Below are 9,957 nucleotides of genomic sequence, written 5' to 3'. Positions count from 1 at the left end.
GACACAAACTGCGATGACGTGACACTAATGGCGCTATGAAAGACGAAGGCAATGTTTTGCTAACCTTTAAAGAACATTTCGTCTGCACCCATTGCGCCCATAGCATATCGTTTTGCTTTCAAATATCGATACGGGTCACTTTTAAAAGAGGATGTAAGCGGGTCGTCAAAAAAAATCTGACTTTTACATCAAGACCTGCAGTGTAAATGCAGCCTAAGTGTTACTTAAGTGCCCAGTTTCATAATCAGAACCTATGCAGATGAGCAGGTATTGCGTTTCTGGCCGAAATCAGTGCAGTAAACGTGGACATCTCTCCCCTAGAAGGTCACGGAGCGCATGGCACCAGGATGCTCGCTGCCTCACTTCGATTGTCTGATTTTTTTCTCCTTCATTACCACTAGCAGCTGTGAATAAGATGGCCCCGCTCTCTTTTTCCCCCGGCTGAACTCGCTAAGTGCTGTTGTGCAGTTTTATCAGAGTAGCTGGAGGACTCCAGGGAGATGCACTATCTCCTTTGGCCCTGAAAATTGATATTGAACACGGGGGGAGAATCTCACGAGCTGGTAGCAATTAGCTAAAAAGGATTTGCAACTCTCTGTGATTCATCGCACAAGAGATCGAAGTCATTTAAAGAGACGATTTTGACTCGCTCTTGCCCTCTTTTCAAGATACAACTCTGTTAGTCCCTTACAAGCTAGTGTGACATTTCCTATTTTAAGGCCTATTTCTCTTCCTGAAAAGTTGCAGTGTGCTGCGGCACAAACAGGGCCTTTGATTCGTTCATGTTTACGCACCTAACGCCGGGCTGCAAGCTCCATATTGGCTGCTCTGGGTTTGACTCGTGAATTGGCGGAGTAATGAGACAAGGAGGAGAGTTCATTAAGAAAGAGAAATGTTTGCCGGGGCTTTAACAAACACATGGCTGCCGAACTGCAGTTGAGTCCTCGATCTGTGTTTTCTCTGCACACTCAACAAATATTTCAGGCAATTAAAAGGAAATCTGGGCTCTAATAAACTCAATGTTCAGCCAAGTTGCATTTATAGCGCATGCTGAGAGTTCATTTGAGTCCACGTTGTTTTGTTCACATTAAAGAGACAGTGATAAACTATTCCCTTACCTTCATTATTTTAACTTACAGGGTCAATGTATTTTTAGCGCTATGTGTGATAAAAACTAGATTTTTTTTCACATTTACAGTAGCTATTGAAATCATTTGTATTAAGACCTCTAGATTCAATGGTTTACTTATCTTGTGGACAGCCACATTTATGTTCAGATTTACATTTAGTATGTATGTTATAACAAGTTTGTTCAAAGACAGCTCCTCACTGAGTCCACTATATGTCCTCAATGAAAAAACACACCTAACAGCACACAATATAGTTATTTGCTGATGTGTATTTGAGTTAAAAAATATGGTATATATGCTAGTTTAGATCAGCACTTTTTAGTTTTAGTACTTGCATCTGTTTCTGTGGTGGAGGTTTTAACCAGTCGTCTTAAAATCAATTTTGATAAATAAATATCTAAAATATCATTACAACACTCTAAAAAACGCTGGGTTAAAAACAACCCAAGTTGGGTTGAAAATGCACCGACCCAACAATTGGGTTGTTTTAACCCAATGGTTGAGTTGTTCTTACCCAGCAATTGGGTTGTCTTAAGCAACATTTAACCCAACCCCTGGGTTAAAACAACTCAACCACTGGGTTAAAACAACTCAACCATTGGGTTAAAACAACTCAATTGTTGGGTCGGTGCATTTTCAACCCAACTTGGGTTGTTTTTAACCCAGCATTTTTTAGAGTGAAGTTGTTATAGGCATCTAATTTTAATTGATCTAGACTTAGGGTGCGTTCACACTTGTCATGTTTGGTTCGATTAAAACGAACCCTGGTGTGATTGCTTGTTTAGTGCGGTTCATTTGAACATATGTGAACGCTCCCATCCGAACCCTGGCGCGCACCAAACAAGCAGACCGAGACCGCTAAAAAGATGGGTCTCGTTCCGCTTACAAACAAACTCTGGTGCGGTTCGATTAATATATGAACGCAATACGAACCAAAGACATGTAAACGAACCTTAAGCCGGACGTAATGTCACAAGATGCGACGCATAGTCAGCTGATTTGACGACGCGGAAAGATTGGTGTATCCAAAATGAGTAACGTTAACGTAAGAGGGCAACCGTGGAGCAACGAGGAAGTGCCTCATCAATATTTGGTCCGAAGAGCATGTTTCGAAAATGCTAGAAAAAAAACGCACGAAAAGCATACCTGATTCTTCTCATCAAAGGACCCGTGTTGCCCATTTGACGGTACAGACAACAGCCGTCTCTTTTCTGCATAAAATGGAGGAAATCCTGCTGCTGTTTTGAACATTTTATGAGCTCTTCATGAGTTCTCAGCGGGTAAAAATAATGCCATGCACATGCATAAAATGATGCCGTTTAATCCAGCACACAGCATTGTTTTGAATATTCGGTAAGCAAGCTCCTACGTCATAAAAGCAGACCAATCAGGTTATGACCGTCTCCTTATATCTTTGGTTTGGTAACTCTAGGTTCACTGTTAAAAATGCCAGTGTGAACGCTAAGCGGACCAGGACTAGATGTTTTGTTTTTGTTTTTTGGTCTGGACCAAACGAACCAAACTAACCGAACTACAAGTGTTTTATCACTTCCTTTCTGTTTAATTTCTCAGTAAGGGTTGCATCATAATAAATAGAGTCAGATGGAAGAAATTATGACATAAATCATTTCAAAAGCACTGACTGTGAAGCAGCACGGCAAACTCTCTTAACGGCCCACATATTATGCCATTTTTAACTTCCATGTGTGATTACCCCTGGAAGGATTGCCGTAGAGAAAGTCTGCTGTCAAACATGACCCACACAGACACTCCGCTTTGCTCAGTGTTTAGCCCAAGATGTAATTAAACCCTGAAAATGGCAAAGATGCCGTGTCAACAAAGCCAACTTCCAGCCCGTGGCACGCCGGTGTTTCGTACGTGCGTGAGACGCTCGGGATCTCATCAGCATGCACGGACTGGAAGGTCTGCCCTGGTGAAAGCTATCGTTTAAGAATTGAGCGGCGGCCATTAATAGAGCCAGAAAGATGACAGATGACTTCATATGCCATGCAAGCAGGCCCAGACAATAGCTTTAGCTATGACAGATTGCCTGGCTGTAACCCACTTTATGTTAAACTCATTCTCACTGTCCAATTTCACAAGTGTAATTTTGTTCCTCTGCATGGCATTGTCCTCGGCGGACTAACCGAGTTCCTTTGGTAATGATTCCCTTTTCTATTGTATTGTTTTCTGCATAATCGGCCCGGTAGTCAAGGGTTTGGGTGACACAACCATCTGTCAAGTTCATTTGCTTTGTAAGGTGTGCTTGGAATAATGGTCCATACAACTGGAGGCTATCCGTTATCAAAGAAGAATATCCCCCGTACCTCGCTCGATGTGCCCGAGACGTTTCCCCCTCCTCCCTTCCTCTTATTATGCTATACCCTTGGCTCCATCGCCTCATTTTTTTCGGCAGCTGTCACATGGGCATCTTGTATTATGAAATTTAAAGCCACGATTCAATTAAGGGTATGAGTTATCATCCTTACCGGCTCACCTCTGCTCCGTGGGGGCGGCTCCACAGACTGCAGCGCTCACCAGAAATGATCTGCCGCTCGTTGAGCCTGTCAGCTCTCATTTGGGAGAGTCCAGTTTAATCTGGACCCGCGCTGAAATCTCATACTGCCACCGCTGCGTTTTCATCTGTCTTGCCTACGAGAGCCAAAAGTTGACTGCTGAAATATACTGTCTATATTGAGTGGGTCGTGGCAGCCGGAGCAAACCGGGACGGTGAATGCGCGCCGTGCGAGCCCCGAAACGTGGGGAACACCTTTCCGAGCTTGCTGCACTTGGAGTTGGCTGTGCCGAGGTGGGACATAAAATAGGATGAGGATATTTTCCATGGGCTATCTTATTAATGCCCGCTGAACGTGCTCATAAATGCGTTATATGCATGGCAGAACCGAACTTTAGGAGATTGTGTTGCACTTGCGATGCTGATTCTTTGGCCTCTCTGCTCTGTTCATAGTGGGCTGTTCTCACAGAAACAAATGTTTCACGACCAGATGTCCCATCATGACAGAAACCTCAAATGTACAAATTCACAGCTGAACGACGGACTGACAAAATGACAAAAACACATAAGATGCTTCCAAATGTGCATACTTGTGCACTATTCTTTGCCGTTTAGTAGTAGTAATAACGTGTGTAGTGTGTTCACCTGGACGATGAACAACTAGGTGTGGAATGTTGGACACTTCATGCACTTTACTGTCACAGCATTCATTTCCTTATCAGACTCTGATGCTGGATGACAAATGTATACACTTGACAACTGAGGATACAGTGTGCCATTTGGATTGCAACTATGCGTTCCCTTTATTTCCCACTTTAATGATTGAAACCAGAGTGTTGCTCAATGTTCTACATTTGTGTCCCATTTGAACATTCTGCATATCCAAATTCTTCTGACCAAATTAACCATTTTCATATGGACTAACAGATCCCCTGATGTTTACTATGGTGGCATTCACCGACAGAGATGGCAGTGCAGGAATGGACATGATAAAACGTCAGGGAGCGTGAATGCCAACCAAATGGCTGCAGTAGCTCTCCAACAGGCGCGTGGCGCTGGGTTCTCTGGCAGAGAGATGATCTGAGGGGATCCAGATCAGCTGTGCGGGGTATTGGGTGGTTATGGCCGCCATACTACCTGGCATTGAGGAGGTTCATTAGCCGAGTGTTTGGCCCCAATCAGTGCATTGAGATGCCCATAGCGTTTGGCGTCTCAGGGCCCAGGCTTTTATCCACATCCTGGGAGACCTATTAGAGACTATTTGCGATTATATGGTTGTACACTTAGGTGGGTTCTGTGCACGCATATTTGACATTTGTGTGGTTCAGTGTAGCTTCCAAATTGAGCATAATGTCAAAAAATGATTAAACTGGCAGAGAGGCAAGCTACTGTTTTAGGCTTCATGTTTTCAAGCCTGAAAATTAGCATATAATATTCATTGGTCATATTAAAGGGGTACTTCACCGCTGGCAAAATGGCCTTTCAATAAAACGTGGCTGCCTACACTGTAAAATTTTTTTTTGCGATTTTGTTATTTCAACAAATTTTTTTCAGTAGAGATAACTAGATTGTCCAGACAACAAGGCATTTTAAGTTTTCTTGTCCTCAACTAGACTGAAAGTTAAGTGAACAAGTATAATTGTTGTTTTAACTCAAAAACATATGTTGAAATAACTACACTAGATTTTCTGTTGAATGAACAAGTATAATTGTTGTTTTAACTTAAAAACATAAGTTAAACTGTTCTGGATTTTACTCCAATTATACTTTAGTCTATTTATTTAACTACAGTAAACTAAACTTAATCTACTATGTGCAGCTGGTTTATATACAACACTCTAATTATATAGATATGAGCACATTTATTTAACTTACCGTATTTAATACGTACCATTCCACACCATATAAACCAAGTCTTAATTCAAGGAGTCAAAGAGTAAAGAGTTTTTGTTTTAACACGGCTAGTGAAAACAGCGCCATCTGGCGGAGAGGATAATTACGTACATCCAGGAAATGCACGTGCTGTATGCGCGCGCCCCCGTATCCCCTCCCCCACCGACTGACAGACCAGACGCCATTTCCCTTCAATCGCAATGCTGAGCAAATGAGTAGTGTTTACACCGGCATAGTGTTTTATCTCATTAACAGTATGAAGTTTATAAACATTATATTGTGGTAGGATGGTATGTGTGTGTGTGTGTGTGTGTGTGTGTGTGTGTGTGTGTGTGTGTGTGTGTGTGTGTGTGTGTGTGTGTGTGTGTGTGTGTGTCCGTGCGCACCTAAACTTAGAGATATCTTCTTTGACTCGCGGTGCAGAGCGGAGGATAGAAACAGGCGACTGAGGCGAGAGAACTTTTTCACAGGGAAATATTATAAAGTAAGTGTTTTATCTCATTTACCATTTGTTTTTCATAATTTATTGATTTATACCAATATGTAACTGCTGTGCGCGTTTAAAGAAGCCAAAACTTTTCTCTCAGGGGACATGACTCACCGTGCAGTGCAGACATGGAGTTTACTTTCAACCAAGATAACACAAAGTAAGTTAACTTACGTGTTTAACCTCATCTACAAAGTGTATTTATGACATTATATTGTTTTATAATTATATTTGTGTGTGTTGTGTGTGTGTGTGTGTGTGTGTTGTGCTCCCAGAGCCGTTGAAATACAGAGTTCCTAACGTTAACTTACACTCGGGGTTCATGGAGCTCTCAACAACTTGCGCCGTCTATTTGTTCGAATGGTTGGAGGTCGACAGCAGTTTCACTATATTTGCTGCAATTTCTGGTAAATATTAACTTTATGAATTTAATTGATATCAAATTGTGAAATTTGAAGTATTCAGCCCTAATTAAATCACATTGAGTCATTGTACAGTGTAAACATTGCAACATGTTGTCAATAAGCCTATAAAATGTTTTTTTTTTTTTTAAATGTTTTTATCAATTACTCCTTGACAAGAAACTGAACTGGTTTACGGATCGGATGAAACTACATCTCGCTTCACTGCATGGTCTCTCTCTCAGATCGCCATCAGATACAGATAAGTTTCATGAAACTCCTTGAAAATGATTAAATGTGAGTTTGAATCGATACAGGTAAAATAAATAACTATTAAAGGGTAGGTTCACCCAAAAAGGAAAATTACCTCATGATTTACTCACCCTCAAGCCATACTAGGTGTATTCCAGACGAATACAATCGGAGTTATATTTAAAAAAAATCTAAAGCATTATAAATGGCAGTGAATGGCAGTCCAAATTTTTAAGCCCAGGAAAAAGTGCATCCATCCATTATAAAAGTAATCCACATGGCTCCAGGGGGGTTAATAAAGACATTCTGATGTGAATCGATGGGTTTGTAATGTAAAAAGTTATAATGTAAAATATGTAGCTTCTGGCGCGACGGCCTTCCGTATTAAAGTTACGGAAAAAGTGTAACTGGCACAGCGATGTCGTCGGATGTAGAGAGGAAGAAAAACGCAACTGGCGCAGCGACGGCATCGGACATGGTGTAAAAAAAACGTAATTGCCGCGACGATGACGTCGGACGTGGCGTAAACCTTTTGAACTTCGAGAGGCATTACTCTTATTTCGTAAGTTGAAGGCGGTCCGCCAGAAGCCTTTATTAACCCCCCGGAGCCTTCTGGATTATTTTTATAATGGATACAGGGCTTGACATTAAGCATGTTCATGTGCTTGTCCGGAAAAAAGTTTGATATTTTGTGTGTGTGTGTGTGTGTGTGTTTTAAATATAATTTATTCTGAAGCAATATGCTGACCAGTATTCAATCAGCTTTGACATATTTAAATCTGCATATTTGTGAATTTATTTTATTTTTAATTATTATTTTTTACTTTATATAAAGGGCATTTCCCCTCTAATCTTATTAAATATAGGCTATGCTTCAGGTTTCATTTTATATTGTAAAATTTGATCTATACATTAATTTAAAATAAGACACTATAAGGGCTGTTACCAATCACATTAAATAATTTACACTGAAAAATTTAATTTGCATTAAATAATGTTTTGAAATTTGTATTTTTGGATAGACCAATAATGTTTAAACATCAAACCAAAGCTCCAGTAGGTGGTAGCAGGTGGCCGTTTTAATGAGTGAGTCATTGAGTCGTTCATTCAAACGATTCATTCAAACGCTGAATCGTTCAGTAACTCACATGTTGCTGTGACTTGTTGCGGTTCTGCTGTGAATGATTTTCACTGCTGAAATAGAACAAAACATTAAATATTGCTTCTTAAATGTAAGTGACTTTAAGGGAATGTTAATTTAAGTGAATGTTAATTAATTGTTTTGCTATGAACTGTCATATGAAGTCAGTGTCATTTTCAGTCGTGGTGGTATTCAGGAAAACAGGTCAAGTGTTGTAATGTCTTCTCTAGGGGCTGCACAAGTGTCAACAGCGCGACCTTGTTATCGTCAGTTCATTATATATTATTATCCACTATCAATCGCCACTTACACTAAATTAATGCAATCATTCTTGCATTTTGGTAATTCGCTAGCTATTTTTTGTTTTAATCAGGTCCATCGGGCAAGTAAAATTCTCTTTCACTTGTCCCTTCGAAAAATCCACAAGCGTTAATGTCGAGCCCTGGGATAGATGCACTTTTTTTCTGGGCTTCACAATTTGGGCAGCCATTCACTGCCATTTATAATTTTTGGATTAGCCAGAACTTTTTTTAATATAACTGATTCAGGGCTCGACATTAACGCTTGTCTGGGACAAGTGAAAGAGAATTTTACTTGCCCGATGGACAAGGGCCTGATTAAAACAAAAAATAAACTAACGTTAGCGAATCACCAAAATGCAAGAATGGTTGTGCATTAATTTAGTGTAAGTGGCGATTGATAGTGGATAATAATATATGATGAAATGACGATAACAAGTTTGCGCTGTTGACACTCGTGCAGCCTCTCAAGGAGAAATTACAACACTAGAGCCATTTAAGCTGTTTCCTGAATACAATCACGACAGAAAGTGACACTGATTTCATATGACGGTTCCATAAACATTACATTAACATTCACTTAGTCACTTACATTTTAGATGCAATATTGAGTGTTTGTTCTATTTCAGCAGCGAAAATCGTTCACAGCAGAACCGTAACGCGTCTCACAGCAACTGAACGATTCAGTGTTTGAATGAATCGTTTGAATGAACGACTCAATGGCTCACTCATTAAGACGGCCACCTGCTGCCACCTACTGGAGGTTTAGTTTCATGTTTAAACATACTTTCTAACATTTGTATTTGTCTATTCAAAACTACAAATCTCAAAACATTATTTAATGTAGTTGTGATTTTTCAGTGTAAATTATTTTATTTGATTGGTAACAGCCCTTATATTGTCTTATTTTAATTTAATGTATTGATCAAATTTAACAATATAGAATGAAACCTGAAGCAGTGCCTTTATTTAATACAGGGTCCCCGCGGAGTCTTAAAAAGTCTTAAAAAGTATTAAATTTCGCTACCTCATTGAAATGCTCTCGCCTCCCGCAGCACGCGCGCACGTGTGTGTGTGTGTGTGTGTGTGTGTGTGTGTGTTTGTTCCGTGGTGTTTGTAGTTCTTTCTTTCGCTAGACCAACTTTTGTTCGCTCTATTACAACTACAAATTAGACAAGCATGCCACTTATATTGCAGCCAATCAGCTTTCGTGTTATTGGGACGAGCCTCTTTCTGATCGTACCCCACAGACGCATAAAACGGATTTTATTCTTCAGCTGAGTCTGACGGTTCTTGCAGTTCCGGGATCGTGAACGCGAAGGCGAATCTTTCTCACCATCTTGCATAATGACCAAATAAAAGTTTAATATACCCGATTGCACTAAATAAAGTTAATAATAGTGATGTAAACGCCGAACTCCGATGTCAGACTGTGTGTTTGCTGCCTGTCAGCGCTCGCGCGAGTGTATTGAATGTGTTATTTTTAGGCTCATAGCCTAACGTTACTCTTGAACGATCAAATATACACATTATGCAAATGTCTATATCCTGATTTGAGTTAAAAAGTTTGGGAACTGTCAGTAAGTACTGGATCTGGGCATTAGTAAGCTCTCAAAGTGAAAGCAAACTAATATAGCTTAACAACAACACAAACGGGGAAACAGCACTTACACTTAAAGGAACACTCCAACTTTTTTAGAAATCGGGCTTATTCTACTTTGCTACATTTAGATATGTGGGGAAATGCATTTTAAGCTAAGCTAGCGGCGACCCTGCCAAACTAAAACAGTGCATGCACTGAGACAAATGCATTTGCCCACATATCTAAATGAGGTTTAT

General features: G+C 40.2%; 1 long non-coding RNA gene across 1 annotated transcript; it reads left to right on the top strand.

Annotated features, from left to right (window-relative positions):
• The first annotated feature begins 5,715 nt into the window (after window positions 1–5,715).
• Window positions 5,716–7,418, top strand: LOC137083886 (uncharacterized). Its single transcript, XR_010906648.1, has 4 exons — window positions 5,716–6,022; window positions 6,126–6,185; window positions 6,301–6,432; window positions 6,607–7,418. It is a non-coding gene; the product is annotated as an uncharacterized lncRNA (long non-coding RNA).
• Window positions 7,419–9,957: the final 2,539 nt, after the last annotated feature.

Source organism: Pseudorasbora parva, chromosome 7, assembly GCF_024679245.1.
Source record: "Pseudorasbora parva isolate DD20220531a chromosome 7, ASM2467924v1, whole genome shotgun sequence".
NCBI classification, from domain to species: domain Eukaryota; kingdom Metazoa; phylum Chordata; class Actinopteri; order Cypriniformes; family Gobionidae; genus Pseudorasbora; species Pseudorasbora parva.
This window is presented reverse-complemented; position numbering and strand designations above follow the sequence as displayed.